This window comes from Schistocerca cancellata, chromosome 4 (assembly GCF_023864275.1).
Source record: "Schistocerca cancellata isolate TAMUIC-IGC-003103 chromosome 4, iqSchCanc2.1, whole genome shotgun sequence".
Taxonomy (NCBI): Eukaryota; Metazoa; Arthropoda; class Insecta; order Orthoptera; family Acrididae; genus Schistocerca; species Schistocerca cancellata.
This window is the reverse complement of record NC_064629.1, coordinates 501,850,209-501,871,331: the sequence shown is the minus strand read 5'-3', so window position 1 is coordinate 501,871,331 and position 21,123 is coordinate 501,850,209. Positions and strand designations below refer to the sequence as shown.

The following is a 21,123-nucleotide window of genomic DNA, read 5'->3' as shown; positions in this document are numbered from 1 at the left end:
CATTCCTCCGAAACTAAAGCAATAATTATGGTGTTAAGTAATGTAGTTTCTGCCTCCACTAAGTATACCTAACCATTCATAATCAACGTATCCAGTTACCTTACACACTGAAGTACCTAGAATTTACTCTCGAAGATCAATTAATGTGGTAATAATACTTAATAACCACCCAACAGGAAGTCCACTAAGTTTTCCCACAAACAGCCTACTGATACTGCTTACTGGCCGAAATGTGTCCCTCCTTCATCTATTATACAGAGCTACTTTCTCTTGGGTCGGTTTTTCCAGACTACACTTCCCCAGGATTTCTATAACCCTCTCCAAATCCTCGAACGACATGCATTTCTCTTGCTTTCCAGGTTCTTTGTGCTGCCCTGTATTTAAGAAACAGTTACTGAAAAATGTCTACACAACTGGCTACTCTAGAACAGGCAACTCTATACACAAGAAACTGAGGGCAACTAACATTGACACAGACAAACACAACAAATCTGGGATACAGCACTTCATATCTCAAGACTGTAGAAGAGGAGAAATTTTAACATCAGATACATTGAACACAGATGGGCGCTAACGGGTAACAGCGATCGCTCCACATATGTAAATCATCTAAAGGACAAGAAACATTGACCAACAGACGTAAACACAAACTTAAAAATTTTTAAATGGAGCAATAGCTCTCCACAGAAACTTAAAACAGAACGAAACTGCCACATACAAAAAGTCATAATGGAAGGAAAGGAAACTGTGAATGAACACACAGCACTATGCAGTGATGCAGCGGAACCCCGTTTACAGCTGTAAAAGAATTACCAGCAGACCAGCATACACACACATACACGCTCAAACAAAGACACACACGCCCACAGCTGAATGTCACTGCAAAATTCTCATCCAGAACAAGATGGTGGAAGAAGTAAACGTCACACAAACATTGAAACAGTGTGTGTCAGGAAGCTTCACTCAAATACCATGTAGAAGCATGATATTCAAGAAGTATATACACACTTTTACGTACATAGTCTTCGTTCCTCCCTACCCAGCATTTCACGAAGTCTAATCCTAATCGTCTTATATTTCAACAAATTTTTGGAAACTAGTACTGTAACTTAAGAAGCACTGGTCAAAGAACAGAATATCGAAATTTTATTCACAAACAACATAATATAATGAAAGTAAAGCTACATATAAAAATCGATAAAATCATATTAGCTCTAAAATTAGAGAAATTACGTAGCACAATATTGATAAACGCTTATTAACTGCAGATGACATCCTAGAAGGCAATAATTATGCTTTGTTAAGCCAAAATGTTATGACCACTGCCCACCGCGACTTTGGATGCTGCCTGGTGGCGTTGCGGGCACGCGACGCGTTAACAAAATTACGTTAGCGGACCAGACACCCTAGCGAAGATATCGGCTGCAAATGGGGAAATCTATTGAGATAAGTGACTTTGACAAGGGACAAATTATTATTGCGAACGGCCTGTGAACAGGTATCTCGAAAACAGCGAAGCTGGTCGAATGTTCAAGTGCTACTGTCGTTGGCACCTACGTAAAGGGGTAGAAGGACAGTGCAACTACCACTGGGCGTTAAATGTTTGGATGTCTTCGACTCTTCATAGAACGTGGGGTTCGGAGGGATGTCTGCTCTGTAAAGTGGGATAGATGGTGATCTGTTGCAGCTCTGCCGAAAGAACACAATGCTGGTGCGCGCACAAGTGTTTCGGAGCACACCGTTCACCGTACATTGTTCAATATTGAAATCCGCAGCAGACGACCCCCAACGTGTTCACATGTTGACCCAACGACATCGTCAGTTACAATTGCAGTGGGCACGGGACCATCCGGATTCGACCGTTGATCAATGGAAATGTGTCGGCTCTTGGGATGAGTCATATTTTTGCTACACTAGGTCAATCGTCGTCTCCGCAAACGACGTCATCGAGGCGATACGTGCAGCGGGCCACGAACGCAGGCTGGTGGGTGCAGTACTATGCTATGGGAGACATTCTCCTGGATTTCATGGTCCTGTGGTAGTAATGGAAGACACGCTGACAGCTGGGAACCACCTGCATCCCTTCATGCTTAATGTCTTCCCCCAACAGCGATGTCATCTTCCAGCAGTGTAATTGTCCGTGCCTCGGAGCCAGAACCGTACTGCAGTGGTTTGAGGAGCATTATAGTGAACTCACGTTGATGTCTCGGGAAACAAATTGGCCTGATATAAATCCCATGGAATCCATCTGGGTCGCTATCGGGCGCCATCACCGCTTTCGCAAATCAGTGGCCTGTTATTTACACGAATTACATGCCCTTTTCGGGCGGCTCCCCCCGTCCGAGGTTCGAGTCCTCCCTCGGGCATGGATGTGTGTATTGCCCTTAGCATAAGTTAGTTTAAGTTACATTAAGTTAGATTAAGTAATGTGTAAGCCTAGGGACCAATGACCTCAGCAGTTTGGTCCCATAGACATTACCACAAATTTCCAATTCCATGACCTGTTCGTAGACATCTATTGCCACATATCTCCACAGCTCTACCAACAAACTGTCGGATTACTTATACGCAGAATCAGTCATGTATTTAGTTCCAAACACCGACAAACAACCTATTAAGCAGGTGGTCATAATGTTTTGGCACATCAGTGTAGCTCTGCTCCAAACACTAAACAGACTTGTGAACACTAGTATATAATGATAAAATATATATTTATTTTTCATGTTAATATTTCTGTCAGTACTTGTAGTAATGTAAATACTCTAATTTCAAGAACAGGTATGCAAAAATTCTTTTTCTATTGTTCAACACATAATATTTTAACTCACTGAAATGGAGAAACTTCTCTGAAACATGTATGAGTAATAAAACAAGAAAAATTGTGTTTACTCAAGGTAGACTCACGTTTCCTTATAACATAGACGATGCATGTTTATGTTAACGGTCAACTATTAATCTTTGCATTAAGCCCTGATCATCTTCAAGATATCCTGTATCTCTTAACAGTACACTACCAATGAGGACTCCCTGTATACTGCTGCAGGCCTCACAATGTTAATAAGTTATCTATCAGATTGTTTCTATGTATTAGAAGTTCGGTCCTATCACACTCCTTTGAGGTAGGTCGAACGCCATCCTAGCTTCTGACGATGTGTGTAATGTCCTTAGGTTAGTTAGGTTTAAGTAGTTCTAAGTTCTAGGGGACTGATGACCTCAGAAGTTAAGTCCCATAGTGCTCAGAGCCATTTGATTTGAAAGACAGGTAGGAAAGACAAGCATCATATCAGAAACACAAACAAGATGTGTCGTTCATTTTAAAAGGTACCAGAGGCAATAATTAAGGATGAATTCTGTTTTGAAGAGGATATACTACCCATGTTATCACCTAAAAGTGGTGTTGATGGCGTAATATGCTTCATAGAGTAAACACATAATTGGATGCTATAATATCAATACTTCTCATTAAAATATCAGCTTCACATGTGAAAACAGAAACGGAAGGACACTGTCTATACATTATAAAAGTAAAAATAGACGCCATCACCAGTTATCGGTATACAGAAAACCCTCAACAGCCAGTGCGACATTGTACAACAGATCTAATCATCCTACAGGAAACAGAGAAAGTGTGCAGTACACCGATAACAACCGGTACAAAAATGGACAACAATCTAACAATCCAACAGCACACAAACAAATCAGTCGCAGATACCTCCTAGACAATCTGGACAGAATTCCAATAGATAAAGGTAGGTATACACAAGACCAGATATAATCAGAAAGAATTCCGCTAAAAGCAGTTACAGACTAAACAAGGTGGAGAAACTGAACCAATAAATAAACATACAAATGACACAAAACACACACAGTAATGTAACAGCAACATTGACCAGTAAGTATAATGCAATAGAGACCACACAACATGAAGAAACTATAAAAAACATGAAAACATAACTCATACTATCATTTGACAAAAAAATAAACTGCAGTGTAGGGAACTTCAGGAGAAAACAAGAAGTACATGTTGCTTGTAGAACAAATAACACGCTATAGGAAAGATTCAAAACACCAAATGCTGAAACAGATAAATTCCGCTAAGAAAGTATAAACTAGGCTACTTGAAAAGACTGTGATTCAGTATATGTGGGCCAAACATGTGGAGATTTCAGAATAATGTACTCTGAACATTTAAGAGCGTCAAAAATCGACTGCACATGCTCCACATTTGCAGACTACCTAAATTAAAACCACCAATCTGGTGGCATGGAAAGAAATCTCTGGATTTTAAAACACAGCACTCATCTGTACCATTTACTCACAGAAAATAAAATTACCACATCCACAAAATGCTAGCATACAGGGCATAAAAACCATCAATGATAAGACATTACTCCATAAAACGTATGTGTGAGCCACAGTAATATAGCCTAACATCCAGAATTAGCCAATCAGCACAAGAAAAGTTAAGTAAATGCTGTTAAAAACTCCAGAACACAACCTACAAATAGCAGACCACACAAAGTAGTTTTTCAAACCTAAGCGTCACGAAATCTTACTGCTGTCCACATGTCACTTGAGATATAAAAGAATTAACAACACATTTTGCAGGCAAATAATTACCAAATACAGTTCAGGACCGGTAAATTATAGCTATGGTAAACGTAAAAAAAGAAAATAAGTAAATATGTAAAATAGGGAGGCATATGATACAATTTCACTTGGAATCTGTACGATTCATACGTTTCCCTAACATTTCTGCGTTTCAGGTGACGTGCTGTATTAATATAAACTTGTAGCTAATTTATGATCGCAGCCACAGAGCACACATTACGTACAAAGCGGCAGACTACATTTGCAATCCAAACAAGAACAAAATCTGAAATCAGCATATTTCTAACCTATGAAATATGCTGACTTCAGATGTTGAAAAAAAAAAAAAACACAAGAAAGAAAAAATCCAAGGAACGCCACATCTGCAATGAAACGTGTTTGGGGATTAAACAAAACAAAATATTGTGTCCTTGTAAGGCCCTGGGTAGATTAACACTAATTATTCAGCCTCGGGAGTTTAAAACACGGTCCGATTTTTGATGCTGCATGAAATATAATTCAGAAAATTGGTTGAAGCTGTAGTCGTTAAGTGCTTCTTCGACCAACACTAAAATGATTTTGGTATTCTATACGCAGTGGAGCAATTCGTTATTGTTTTTCAGAAATTTCAAACACCTGGTTTTTTAACTCGATGTGTAAAGAAAATGTAGTTGGAAAGTATAATATGAGTAACGACTGCACGAAGTGTTTCATGTTTATGCTACCATCGAGTGTTAAGCTACCCAGTGCCTTACAGGAACACAATATTTTGTTTTGTTTAATCCGCAAACATGGTTCTGTACAGCTGTAGCTTTTCCGTGGGTTTTTTACTTTTTTGTGTTGAAAAGGAACTACAGTTCCCACACGATCACTGACTTAATATTTATAAAGTTCCTTTTGGAGATGTGCAGTGTCTCTTAAAGACGGTAAATACATAACACTCGCGTGGTGTACGAAGGAGCGAAACAATTTCAAATAAAATACGTTGAACATTTGTACGCCCAGAATTTATCATGCGTCCAAAAATTGAGTCTGGCGTTGTCGGCGTTGTCGTGTGCTTCAATCATTCAAAAGATATATCAGAAATCATATCCCAGATCACCGTGAAGTCAATACAATGGGAGGGCAGTTAACATGTAAGCGTCGGATTACACACTTTGAGGTCTCCATTCTCCTGATTTACGCTACGGTGTTCGGATACGGAGTCCGTTTTAATAACACTGAGCGACTGTGGTCGTGAAGTGAGCCCGGGACCGTCATTGTCCCGTGAAATTGTATTTTAGCGTGACTAGCTAGCAGCGCATCAAATTATCTCCTCCAATGCGTTGCAGCGCGCGAGGGTGCTCCACATTGGGGAGAGAAGGGCGGTAGGGTACGTGTTCCCAACTGCGCTGAATGCCCGCAGTTTCAAACGTACAAATGGGATTCCTAGCTCCCGTTAGGCGGACTGAGTTTTAGCGTGCAACTAAAATTTTAATGCTTCAGCGCTAAATTCCGCATGTGTGTGCACTTTAAAGTCATTAAATATGCGATGGCAGAGCAAAACGTTTCGTTATGAATTACCAGTCTCTCTTAATGTGGAAATATAACAGATTTATTCTTGTCATCAAAGATAAATGGACAGAAATCTGCGAGATTTAGGAAACACATGACATGTACTGCCCCTGAGAAATATCTAGAATGGTCAAATGTCGATGCACTTTATTCCCTTCACCTCATTTATTTTACATAGAAAAATTCGATATTACAGCTCTCTGTTGTGTTCGTTGGTATATTCGGGGTTTATAAAAGTGGAATAACAAAATAGTTACTTCCATATAGTGACCATTATGAGCTGTTGTATACTTATGGTCGGTATGGATGCTGAATGGAAGATCATATTTTCGCTACTTCAACAAAGAATCTTGCAAGCACATTTATTTCATGAAAACAATGTTTGTTGCTGGCGAACAAGAGTGTATCTCGGCATAAGAGTGCTATATATAGATTTAAAATCATAGCTCTAAATAAAATGATGGTATCTGCAGCGATGAATACGAGAAACCCAAAGTGGTATAATCGAGAATCATACTAAATCTCTGTATGAAAAGAATATACATCAAATATAGTTTTCACAGTACATTAATATTTTAGGTGAAAAAGGTTTAATTTTATCATCGTGTAATGTCTGCTGCATTTTGAAGCTATGAATAGAGCTTGATTTTACTCAGAGGTATTGAAGAATCGGATCCGTTGTTGGATATCGAAACTTGCCCGCCTATGAGTCCCAGAACAGCTACAAATGTTTTATGGTGATTAGATTACTTGGTTAGGTTGTGGAAATGAGTACAACGTACTGCAAGCTTATTTGTAAAGCTATAATATTGTAATCCGTGATGAGTGCTTCGAATCATTATCTTAATGGAATTTTTCTTAGGATAACACAGACCTAGTGCCGATGTATCCATCGCTATTTAAGAATAAAAATTGATAAGCACAAGACTGACAGAACAAAAGTAACAAACGCAGCTCCTATCACGAAATTCTTTTTGAGACGAATACTATATTGTTTGAGGTAAGACGTTTGCAAGATATTCTTGAGAATAAAGACGGGCCATTATAGCCTAATAAGTTCCAGATGAATTCATCAGCGGAAATTAGCTAAACTTTCTTCGCGTAGCACTTGCATTCCACAGAATAGATTCTACTGGAAATTATGTAAGTGCTAATATGATTAACTATAATCAAAACAACAACTTCGGAAGTTTTAGTTTTTAGTTGCTCCTGCGTTCAATAATCAAAAGTGGATACAATTTTATTGGCTTTTCTATTTAGTTGAGTTTTAATGCGTTGGATGATGGAAATATCTAAACTACGGACTCCTACACTACAGTAGATACTGTTGAAAAATAAATAATGTTGTTGCCTGTTATTCGCAAAATCATTACTTGACTTTTAGCAGTCTTGTGAATCTGATTCATACTGCAAGCTGATTGTTAAATATTCATTCTTTTGGGTGCAGAGAAAGAATAGCGTGACTTCTTTTTCTTATAACGAGGCCTTCTGCAGTGTGCCCAAATGACCTTTGCGGATATCACTATATGTCAGTGGGTAAACGTTGGTCCACAACCGTACTTACCGTCTCTAAATGACTAAGTGCACATCTTCTTTATAGCTTGGACAATATCTGATACTGCACGGAGATTCTTTGTTGGCTCTACTAGTCTTCAAAACTGCGTAGATTTCCTGTCCCACATGTCAGAGATTTTAGTCGTGGTGTATCACGTAGACAGAATGAATGCACTGTCTTTAACTTAACGACGGCTAGATGCATATTATGAATAATTCAATGGACGAACGTTTTACCATTCGATTCAACGAAATTTCTAAAAACATTTTCTACATTGGAGTCCTTGTATTTCTGACGACCATCATGTATGATGCGTCAAGAGAAACGAACGCTTTGGTTCATAATGGACGACCCTGATACTTGTGAAGTAGGACCTCCACGCCCCAGCAATTGGTTTGCATATTTACTTTTGAGGAAGTCGTTTGGGCACGTGGTCCTTGCCTAGTGGTAGCGTTCGCAAGTTCAGCATTCGCTCACAGGAATATTTAGATGAATAACAAAATATATTAATAAATCTACAAATAAAGAAAAGAGAAACCGTTGTAGAGTTCCTTCAACCAGTGTTATGGATTGTAAAAGGACACAGATAAAAATTTTACATCGTAGATGATTACCGTCTGGAACTAGGAAGTGCCTTTTTTCCAAAATCGACTCGCCAGCACAGAATGCTCATTCGAAATATTTTTCAACATCTATCTAAAATCACTTTGCCTAAATTTGGTCCGTAAAACATCTTTGTCATATCTGGTCCGTGAAACAGCTGCAGCTCTTATTGGCACGGATTACTCTAGGTTGCGGTACATTTCTGTTGAAGATGTCCATGCTATGGTTAGGGAATTAACGCACATGACAAAAAGGAAGTTTGGGAGTCACGATTGCCATCTGACGGCATCCCAAGTTTGTTCCGAAGGATGAATGTCCATTAAGATGGACGTCATCATTATGCTACTCAAATATTTGTAGCACGTTTCTAGATGTGATGTATAACCATTTTACCGCAGTAACACGCTGTTTTCAGTATAGAAGACATCAACAATGGATGGTTACGATTAATAAGAAGTAATTGAGACGTAATCCGCACCTTTCGTTGTCACTTCTGTGACAATGAAAGCAACTAGTATAGCAAGGATTAACACGTATTCCACATTATGAGAGGCCAAGGTTACTGTGTCGACATTATTATGTGAGGAACAGATCAGATGTGTAACACCTTCTCGTGACAAAATAACACCAGATGATCCGTGTAAAAGGAAGAAAAAATTGTGTAGAGATATCGTGTTTCTAGAGAAAACGGTCAGTGTAATTTCGACACTGAATTGTAGGTGTTAAGAATAGTTACCTTAATAAGAATCATAGATTAATTTAAAAAAGAAATAAAGTACCTCTATGTCTAGTTTTATATTCCGTGTGCAACATAGAAATGTTTTCAGAGCGAAACAGTATCAACAGAACTACAGAATTGCTTCACACTTGAGTACATTTATGAGTGAATGATTTCATGCCACGTATCTACACAGTTTTTCAAGGAAATGGATCATACGAGGGCGTGTTGAAAATTAATGCCTCTGAATATTTTACTTGAAACCTCTTAAAGCTTCTGAAATAGAACAACATCATTTTTCATGCCTTCACACATGCAGCCCTCTGCCTCCAGAACGCACCAAATTGTAGCCTGGAACATGGCGGTGTGTAACGTAACTACGTCGCTGCGTGAGAAACAGCCCACTGTAATCGAGTTTCGAAGACGAAGGGTTCGCCCACACATTGGAGCACTCTCTCCTTCAGAATGACAATGCCACAACAAACACAAATGTTGCGACATCTACAACAATACGACGCCTAAGGTTCAGCGTCATCGACCATGCTCCATACAGTACCAACTAGGCCCCATCCTCATCCGATTTTCATCTGTTTCCAGACCTTGAAGAGCACCTTCAAAAATGGTTCAAATGGCTCTGAGCACTATGGGACTTAACATCTATGGTCATCAGTCCCCTAGAACTTAGAACTACTTAAACCTAACTAACCTAAGGACATCACACACATCCATGCCCGAGGCAGGATTCGAACCTGCGACCGTAGCAGTCGCGCGGCTCCGGACTAAGCGCCTAGAACCGCTAGACCACGAAGAGCACCTTCGAGGACTTTGATTCGATACTAATGAAGCGGTGCGAACAGAGGTGAAATGTGGCTCTGTCAACGAAGTCTAATTTTCTTTCAGTTCTTGTACCAACAAACTGGTCCCTCGTTGGGAGAAACGTGTTGTCGCCAGTGTGTCTATGTTGAGTCATAAATATCTATACATGAAAACTAAAGATGTAGAATATTAATAATGTTTGTATGAACAAATTAAAATGATAATGCAATCGTGATGGGAGATTTCAAATCGACAAGGAGTGACTGAAAGAAGAATAGCAGTGAGATTAGTGTTAGGAGTCAAAGGTAACATAGGGAGTGAACACGCGAGACACAACCTTCGAAGTGCATAGCAAAAGGAGTACAGATGGTAAGCTATAGTGACTAGTAAGAGATACAAACTACATTTAAGTAAAGATAAGATACAGAAATCAAATTAAATCGAACTGTAACCTTTCGAGATTACACGTAGTCAGCGATCCTGTCCCAGTATAAATGAAGTGTAGTCAAGAGAACTCAGATCCTTAATATGTAAAGATGTAATGTTGAAAAAACTAAAGAACCAGCAATAAAAAGAGACTATGCTACAAGAACAGACATCCTAACTATCAGTGGCCACATTTTAACAACATGTTATGAACTGAAAGAAAATGGAACAAAAACGACTTACGTAATACTGTAAAAAAAAAGAAAAAAACAGACAATATCTTAAGCTCGATTGAGGACAGGAATAAACACGGAAAAGGAAGCACAATAGAAGCACAAGAAAGATGCAGAATCGTAAGAAACTCAGAATGTATGGAGGCTATGGTACGCAGGAAGGATGATCTGAACGATACACAGGGAAACAGGAATTTCTGGATTGGCTGGTACACTGCTGACAGTGGTGGAACAGAGATGGCGCATACATCATTCACTTCTAGTCTGTAAATTAAATATGAGATGTAATCCTTCCATTTTGTATAAATACAATTTTTTCTTAATACACTCCTGGAAATGGAAAAAAGAACACATTGACACCGGTGTGTCAGACCCACCATACTTGCTCCGGACACTGCGAGAGGGCTGTACAAGCAATGATCACACGCACGGCACAGCGGACACACCAGGAACCGCGGTGTTGGCCGTCGAATGGCGCTAGCTGCGCAGCATTTGTGCACCGCCGCCGTCAGTGTCAGCCAGTTTGCCGTGGCATACGGAGCTCCATCGCAGTCTTTAACACTGGTAGCATGCCACGACAGCGTGGACGTGAACCGTATGTGCAGTTGACGGACTTTGAGCGGGGGCGTATAGTGGGCATGCGGGAGGCCGGGTGGACGTACCGCCGAATTGCTCAACACGTGGGGCGTGAGGTCTCCACAGTACATCGATGTTGTCGCCAGTGGTCGGCGGAAGGCGCACGTGCCCGTCGACCTGGGACCGGACCGCAGCGACGCACGGATGCACGCCAAGACCGTAGAATCCTACGCAGTGCCGTGGGGGACCGCACCGCCACTTCCCAGCAAATTAGGGACACTGTTGCTCCTGGGGTATCGGCGAGGACCATTCGCAACCGTCTCCATGAAGCTGGGCTACGGTCCCGCACACCGTTAGGCCGTCTTCCGCTCACGCCCCAACATCGTGCAGCCCGCCTCCAGTGGTGTCGCGACAGGCGTGAATGGAGGGACGAATGGAGACGTGTCGTCTTCAGCGATGAGAGTCGCTTCTGCCTTGGTGCCAATGATGGTCGTATGCATGTTTGGCGCCGTGCAGGTGAGCGCCACAATCAGGACTGCATACGACCGACGCACACAGGGCCAACACCCGGCATCATGGTGTGGGGAGCGATCTCCTACACTGGCCGTACACCACTGGTGATCGTCGAGGGGACACTGAATAGTGCACGGTACATCCAAACCGTCATCGAACCCATCGTTCTACCATTCCTAGACCGGCAAGGGAACTTGCTGTTCCAACAGGACAATGCACGTCCGCATGTATCCTGTGCCACCCAACGTGCTCTAGAAGGTGTAAGTAACTACCCTGGCCAGCAAGATCTCCGGATCTGTCCCCCATTGAGCATGTTTGGGACTGGATGAAGCGTCGTCTCACGCGGTCTGCACGTCCAGCACGAACGCTGGTCCAACTGAGGCGCCAGGTGGAAATGGCATGGCAAGCCGTTCCACAGGACTACATCCAGCATCTCTACGATCGTCTCCATGGGAGAATAGCAGCCTGCATTGCTGCGAAAGGTGGATATACACTGTACTAGTGCCGACATTGTGCATGCTCTGTTGCCTGTGTCTATGTGCCTGTGGTTCTGTCAGTGTGGTCATGTGATGTATCTGACCCCAGGAATGTGTCAATAAAGTTTCCCCTTCCTGGGACAATGAATTCACGGTGTTCTTATTTCAATTTCCAGGAGTGTAATTAACATAGTACTCTTCATTTGAAAACTGTTCGTTATCTGTAGGTCACCCTGTGTGTAGGATTATCGAGACAAAAAAAAAAAAAAACTGTGTGCGTGATAAATTATACAGCGAGATTAGGAACTGCTGTTAAAGGCAACAAAAAATCATGTATGGTTCGAATCAAACGTGTAAATCTGTTACTGAATGAACGTTTTTAAATATCCAAACTACGCAAGGAATATTTTGAACAGGGAAAAGATATTTGCGTGGAAGAAGAATACACAGAAGAAAGAGAAGTACCTAATGGTGTAGGTCTTTCAATTATGGAGACGAAATTTAAAGTAGCACTGAAAGAAATAAGAGCAAAGAGAGCTCCAGACCAGCTGAAAGCTGAGCTCTGTCAGGATTTTGGAAAAAAAAATTGAAGATGAACTTTTAAATATTATGATCTGTGTGTTACGATTATGAGTCTGTTCCAAATGAATATGTAGAAGGTAAAACATTCTCATTCATCAAAAAGAATCCAAGAGACTGCTCCAATTATAGAATGTCATACGCAGAATAAATATTTACACTCAATAAAAATGGAATAAAATGCCAAGTGGAACGAGAAACTGGAGATGATCAGTTTGGTTTCGACGTGAAATCAGTTCTAGTAAAGCCAAAACAGTAAAAAAGAACTTTTTACAGACACAACTGGAATTAAAGAGGGATACTTACTTATTGTTCTAGAAAGGCATTTGACAACATTACCACTAAGAAATTCCTCAAGACCTTGAAAGATACACTCCTTCACTCGAAAGGTAGACGAACAATGTAGTATATAAAACATAATACATAAAAAATTTTAAAAACAGAAGTGTGAGAATAGTGCTCGCTGGAGACCGGTGTAAAGCGAAAAGTACAAAAAGGGTCTGAGAGGGATGCAATTACTCTACCTTCTTTGTATAACATTCAACCAAAAAAACTGTAAGGATCTTCAGAGGTAAAACACGTGGAGTTAAGATGAAAGACCTCCTGTCACTGCATAATATTTGCGGAGCATAATGCCTTTGTAACTAATAGTGTCAAACAAATGCAGAATATATTTTCTAAATGATTCGAAGTTTTGAAAAGTTTGAACTTAAAATTAATACTCAAAAAACGAACATTATGAAAGGAAACAAATCATAATTGAGAAAGACGTCTGATTCAAACTGTAAAGAAACAAAACAGACGTCTGACTCAAACTGTAAAGAAACAAAACAGAAAAAAACGACAAATTATGTTATCTTGGTACCTGAAATAAAAAGACGACACATGCGATATGATGTACAGAAAAATTTTTGCGGAAGCTAAACCTGCTTTCAATGTAAGACTACAACTGATACTGTACAAGTACAGAGATTGAGAAAAAAATATTTGTCGAGGTATTCAACTGAAGAGCGTTCATAAGTGGCTATGAAAGCAGGATATTATTAGACACAGACAGGATGCGTTTAGCAGCGATAGATGTACGACTTTTGAAAGAGATTAATCAGCAAACATACGTCACAGCAACTATCCAAAAAAGCAAATCGACTTTTTGGACATTTATTAAGACACAATAAGTTTTTAACGTATGTGTTGGAAGTATGTTCCACATATCCTCCTGGTTTGCACTGAATCGTGCCTACCTCACCCAATGTTGCAGTCATACAAACATCCGTGTAAAAAGTAACAGAAAAAAAAAATGCTATCAAGTTCAACACAGTGACCGCCTGTACTATCTTATCAGTGGCCGTGATGATTTAAAAATCTTGTAGACGCATGACTATGATAACAGTTCTTAAATATGCATTATTCAGTTATGTAAACACTTGCAAACATAGCAGGCAATCAACACTATGAATTAAAAACAAACGTTGATGATTTGCAGTATCCACAAGAGAAGTCCTTTTCAGTATTCCGTATTGTAAATGGCAATGGCATCGAAACCTTGTACACCTGACGAAATGCTGAGATGGTACCTAACGGTTATTGCTGAGTGTAGTTGCTCTTCCAAACAGCATTCCATACAAGCAAACCAGTTGCGTATTAACCTGTGGTTACTCGCGCCTTAGGAACTTGGGCTATGCACAGCTCTGTTTTCAAGGAATAGCTCGATGTAGTCATAAGGTTGGGCCACACATGTCTGCTTTCATGTCCTGTAGCAAATTCGCTGCAAATAATAACTATGCATTGGGTAGAACTTCGAGTTAATAAAATATACTCAAATACAAAATGAAAGTTAAATGAATAATTTAATAACAATGGTTCTAATCTAACGACTGTAATTGATGTAGACGACAGAGAATTATGTTTAATAAAGTTTATTCAAGAAAAGACATCTCAAATAAACGGGTATTTGTCCTACAATATTCAATTAAAATACAGACAAAAAATACCCATATCAGTCCAGTAAAGCTAAGTTGACAGCGTGACGAGAATGGCAGCAAAATCCCCAAACTAAACAGTCATCGAAAATATAAGAAAACTAAGCCCGTTTCGTAATAACAATAAACGAATTATTAACTAGGTCAAAACAGTTCAGATGATTTACAAATTATCACACATCATACAAAAAATACTAACTAATACTCTATCTACCCTCAGTTCCACAACAAAAGTGAAAAAAAAAATTGAATTTTACTGTGTGGTACATTCAGCTCTTTCAAGAGACCTTTCAAAAATCAGATCATTGTAGCGGCTGTTCGCCGCCCAGAATCAATCAGGTATATGACTGAATCACGCATGTTACCACAGGCAGGTCTCCCTTCTTCCAGCATTCCACAGAATGTGTCCAGAATCTCTTCCTCGAGCCCTTCACTCGAAAATTCACAGTCTCCAATTTACCCCCACAGTGTTCTGCTACTGTCTGCTTTTCAGTTAGTTGAAGACATCCCCATCAAAAAAACATCGTCCTACATTCTACAGACATGATTTGATTAAAATTGACGACTTCTCGCACTAAACTAATATATTACAACAATATTTAAATAAAGAAATGTTATAAACATGCGGTTACAGTCAGGTCATTTACAATAAATATAAGTAGTAGCAGGTTCATAAGTAAACAAGCTAGCATTGAGATTTTTCACTCTGCAGCGGAGTGTGCGCTGATATGAAACTTCGTGGTAGATTAAAACTGTGTGCCGGGCCGAGACTCAAACTCGGGACCTATGCCTTTCGCGGGAAAGTGCTCTACCATCCTGCCAGGAAGCTTCATATCGGCGCACACTCCGCTGCAGAGTGAAAAATCTCATTCAGGAAACATCCCCCAGGCTGTGGCTAATCCATGTCTCTGCAATATCCTTTCTTTCAGGAGTGCTAGTTCTGCAAGGTTCGCAGAAGAGCTTCTGTAAGGTTTGGAAGGTAGGAGACGAGGTACTGTCAGAAGTAAAGCTGTGAGGACGGGGCGTGAGTCGTGCTAGGGTGGCTCAGTTGGTAGAGCACTTGCCCACGAAAGGCAAAGGTCCCGAGTTCGAGTCTCGGCCCGGCACACAGTTTTAATCTGCCAGGAAGTTTCAAGCTAGCATTGTTGCGCAAATGTGCTCACAATAAATGACAACCGACTGTCGTTAAATATTGTTTAAACAATTATTTATGCCTTCTTGACAAAGGCGTCTTTTGGATCTCTTTTCAGTTGTGATGTCCACTAACGCATGTGGCTGATCACTTTTAACAACACTTGAAATGAACATTTAAATAAAGTTACTGGCAAAATAGTAAACTATTGATTAAATAAAAACAGAAGTATGACAAAATATGAGATATTAATGCTGTGTTCATTTCCTGTTCAAAAAATGGCTCTGAGCACTATGGGACTCAACATCTTAGGTCATAAGTCCCCCAGAACTTAGCCCACTTAAACCTAACTAACCTAAGGACATCACACACACCCATGCCCGAGGCAGGATTCGAACCTGCGACCGTAGCAGTCCCGCGGTTCCGGACTGCAGCGCCAGAACCGCACGGCCACCGCGGCCGGCTCATTTCCTGTGTAATTGTGGAGAATATGATATTCTGACCATCATTTGTGTGATGAAAGGATATAAAAGATGTAATAAATCAAGAAATATAACATGTACAGATAAGATAGATTTCAGAGATGATAGCTATAACGGAAAGTTATCATCCGAGATATCGTATACTGAAATGGCATGAAGTGTTCAAAAGTTGTTAATTCATAAACCAATTGCGAAAATGTTATTCGCTGTGAAATAATAATGTCTACAGTAATAAAGGTATTGAAATACAGTTGTGTCATTGGATATGCTTCATTTTTCTGAGATAGCAGATGTATTAAAATTGGCATTAATATTTGACTGTAAATTATTATACATTCTCAAAGAGCTGTAAGAAGCAATCTTTAAGCTTGTTAGACATTCCGCCGTTTTTCGGAGCACTGTCTGTCAAAATTCCCCGTACCGTGATTTTCCCAATCCCTCGCCAAGCATTTGTGCCCGCATCTGGGCTCGCCGCCACCTGTCTCTGCCGCTGGACGGCCGCGGCACGCTGACTGCCCTGAGGCCGTCCGCCAGCGCTCAGCTGTTCAACAAATTCATCTTACCTCGTACAGTACTGGGCGGCAGATTAGCTAGCCTACATACGCCTAACGTTGCAACTTCTACAGAAGTAAAGAAACTCAAGTCGTCGACGAGGTCGTTACAAATGGAATGTAATACTGAATTCGGCAACGATGATACAGAAAATAGTCCGCCAAAGGAACCGGAGATCTGAACCCCGATGGACCACTGTATCACCTTAATTTGTGAGATCGTTAGAGGATTGTCATCCACAGAGGATGCCGCACAGGTATCAGTCCTGCTTGACACGTAACAAAACTAGACAATTATGCTGCGCAAGATAAAAAACCGACAATTAAATTTTATTCGGCTAACACGAAACTGGAACTGGACGTCGTCCTTTTGTTAATCTTAATATATGTTCTTGAAGACGCTTGGTGTGATGTGACACTCCCTTTGGCTTTCATTTCGATAATGGAGATAATACGTCGTATTATGGATTCTACGGAACAAATGAAGCATTGGAAAGCCACGTAATTCATGTAGTACTATCGAAAAAGATACAAAATGCTCACGGTTCTTTCAGAGGTGTTCATAGTGATTATCAGGAACTTAGAAAATATGTTCATGGGTATCAAGTGTTGATCTAAGCATTCCAACACAACTCTGGACCATTGTTGTATGTCATTATCTAGCTGATATAAGTTCAGCAGTGTTGTGAATTTGGTGAAACAAACGCATATGATCTATCAGCAGAATCTCATGTGATTCACCATTGAGGTTCAAGAGAGGTAGGAAGACTCTCTAGCATAAACAAAAACCTACGAAGAAACTACCACCAACGGCCAAAGGTATAACCTGGTGGTCATAGAGATCTGTCAGATCAAGGGTTGCGGACAAACTTACATGCTACTCGTACTATGAGTGTGTACTAACACGGATGAACATTTTCCATGGTTCTTGTGGTCATGTTAACTGATATGTGTTACAGTGTGTAAATGGCACACATACTAAAGCATGATGTTAGCTCCTGAAGATCATTACTGGGAGGTGGTTGTTATTGGTATGTAATACACTGTAGTCCTTCGACTCGATTTTATAACACGGGATAATCATCCTCGATGCCGGTCTGACACTTCGTATAGAGCACTAGACTTTACCCAGGCGGCTATGGCTTCATCCTAGCCGTTATACACACAATACACCATTGACACTGTGCCCCGCGAAAACTCACTATGAATGTAGAGTTGGAGTGGCCCAAATGCGACATTTTTTCCAAGCATGCCCGCTACGCCTTTTTCTACATTGCTCAGCAAAGTAATTTGTAATAAGATTGTTTACCTATAGAAGATGAAAAGATGGTATATGGCTGACAGTAATTCGTTCACTTCTTTAGTGAGGTCTACAAGAAGCAAAGTCACAGATTCTTAGAGTGTTCTTTTGTTGATAAAATAATCTACTGGTGTACTACCGGCTGTCGGTGTCGAAACGGGATCCTGTCATTATCATCAGGTGTGCTAATGAAATGACCGTCACTTGGCTCATGGGCTGCTTATATCCTTACGAAACTTCATCATACCCGCCCATTGTTCCATCCGCAGTCACTGCCAGAGGCGCCCCAGCGTGTCTAATGTCACAGTATTCGATGTTCTGTACGCGTCACGTCGGCGTCGTGGCAATAGTGCCTCTATCAGTCCTTAGTCCTAACTAAATCAAGTGCCGGATTTCAAACTTTTCTTAAGTTGTAGTCAGAGTTGCCATTGATAGGTTAGTCCCTAGTTTGAATATCAGTAGACTCCTAGGGGATGCAATCCCACTAATGTGATACTGGAGCCAGTACTGCAGCGCAGGTGTAATCCACGCCCGATAGACAATATTCTTCAACCACTGAGCAGTTGTGCAGCATTAAATGAGTACGTCGTTGATGTTCTCGGCAGCGGTCTTTATTTAAATCCGTCCTGTGATTAATATACGTGAAGATTTTTTAAGGAAATAGATTTTAGGTAGATTCATACAAAAATAAATAAATCAGACACTTACTAAGACCAACTGCAAATTAGCTAAATATAGTTAGTAATACAATAATTATACCAGTATGAACACTCATTATTAGATACGTAAAGGTGGAAAATAGAAGCAAACATTAATTAAACATATTCTGATTTATGAATAGTATCGAAAAAAAGAAACAGCTTTGTTTTCTTTCGAGAGCATACTCCAAAGATATCTCGACAAGAGCGTAAGGTAATTCATAACGCAAAAGTAACTGACAATATCAGAAGTCACATCCACAATTTTCGTTTTAAGCTCCTAGGTTCTTAATACAGCAACATAGTTAAAAACCTCTACGACAATAAAACTGCCATAATCGAGGTAATAGTAAAATGAGTCAAAAAAGCAGTTATACCTAAAACACTATTCACCTCATAGTCTGAATAAATTTTCGAAATGATGATGATAAAAACAAGGTGAAAGACAAACGTTTAATCAATCACTATGAGCCATGTTGGGCTCATGTTATGCGTATGTAAAGCAGATGCCAGACAGATTCATTGGAAGAATCCTAAGGAAAAGCAATCCGAAAACAAAGGAAGTAGGTTACAGGACACTGGTTCGCCCACTCCTTGAATGCTGCTCACCGGTGTAGGATCTGTACCAGATACGGTTGGTAGAAGAGATAGAGAAGATCCAACGGAGAGCAGTGCGCTTCGTTACAGGATCATTTAGTAATCGCGAAAGCGTTACGAAGATGATAGATAAACTCCAGTGGAAGACTCTGAAAGAGAGACGCTCAGGAGCTCGGTATGGGCTTTTGTTGAAGTTTCGAGAACATACCTTCACCGAGGAGTCAAGCAGTATGTTGCTCCCTCCCACGTATATCTCGCGAAGAGACCATGAGGATAAAATCAGAGAGATTAGAGCCCACACAGAGGCATACGGACAATCTTTCTTTACACGAACAATACGAGACTGGAATAGAAGGGATGACCGATAGAGGTACTCAAAGTACCCTCCGCCACACACCGTCAGGTGGCTTGTGGAGTATGGCTGTAGATGTCGATGTAGAGACCTTGGTTCCTATTCTGTGTTTGGTTTCCCGTGGCTATTGCTATTATGATATTGTTCTCTCTGTCAGTGAGAGGCAGCAGCGGTGTGTATCGATGTTCGCACCTTGTACTCATCGACCCTGGACATGAAAGTTGAGTTTGGATTTAACTTACCAGCAAGTCAAGACTGTTCGCACTGTGCCGTTTGGTTCTCGTTGTTGGCTGTTGGGAAAATCCCGCGAGCGACAACGTGTGTGTTCGAGTTCGCGAATGTTTAGCCACTATCCGGTGGAGTCTAACTGTATTTAGTTATTTGCAATTGAAGTGCACCAGCGGAATTTTCTGCCTTGTGGACGTTAAGGTTCGGGTTACCTGCCCTGGTCGTTGACGTAAATTGAGGCATCGTCCTTTCCTCACCGTGTTGACAGCTTAACGTATGCTTGGTTGTGGGCGTCCATGCCTTTTTACGTTTTGCATTGAAATCCCGGTTGTGTGCTGGTCAAGTGGAGCACAAGTTACCTTGTCGATGGGTCCGTTGACTGTGTGTTGGTTGGAATGGCGCCGGATCGAAAATTGTTGGGCCGACTGCCTGTCTCACCTAAGTGATCGTTGGTATTTCAAGTACTGTCCGACCCCCGAAACTTCTGAGCGCCGTTGGCTGCACTGCCTTTTCTTATTTTCTGTTGTGTGAATTTGTATGGCTCATAGCCGATGGTTTTCAATTAAAGTTGAATTGTTTTTAGTGATGTTTTAAGTCATGGGCCTTAAGCCGCTTTAAAATTAAAATTCCTTGCTTGTCAAGCGTTAGATTGTTCGGACCTTCAGCCTGATAAATAAATTGTTTAAAGATAAAGCGTTGGGCGTTCTGCCTACTAAAAATTATTTTAGTTGTATTTTAAGTCATGGGCCTTCAGCCGTTTTAAAATTAAAGTTCCTTGCTTGTCAAGTGTTAGATTGTTTGGGGCCTTCAGCCTAATTTAAAATAAGGCTTTGTTGTTTAAATTTATTTTACCTTGAGTTTTAAGTCATGGGGCCTTCAGCCGTTTCTAAATTAAGGATCTTTGTCTTTCGAGCAGCAGACTGTTTGGGGCCTTCAGCCTAATTGAAGATAAGGTCTTCTGCCTTGTGTTTCTTTATTTATTTTTACCTTGAGTCTTAAATCATCAGCCTTCAGCTATCTTTAAATTAAGGTTGTTGCTTTTCAAGTGTTAGATTTTTGGGTCTTCAACCAAATTATAGGACTTACTTAACGTGAGGCCTTCTGCCTTCTAAGTATTCCTTTTGGCGTCTGAATTTAGAGTTAATGGCTTTTAGCCTTTTTTTAA

The 21,123-nt window shown here is 40.5% G+C and overlaps 1 protein-coding gene and 1 non-coding gene across 3 annotated transcripts in view; one reads left to right on the top strand and one right to left on the bottom strand.

The window, feature by feature from the left end:
* Positions 1 to 21,123, bottom strand: part of LOC126183723 (thrombospondin type-1 domain-containing protein 7A-like) — a 1,149,604-nt gene that overhangs the window by 852,412 nt on the left and 276,069 nt on the right. The window lies entirely within an intron of this gene.
* Trnas-cga (transfer RNA serine (anticodon CGA)) lies at positions 15,651 to 15,725 on the top strand. Its single transcript has one exon. It is a non-coding gene; the product is annotated as a tRNA-Ser (tRNA).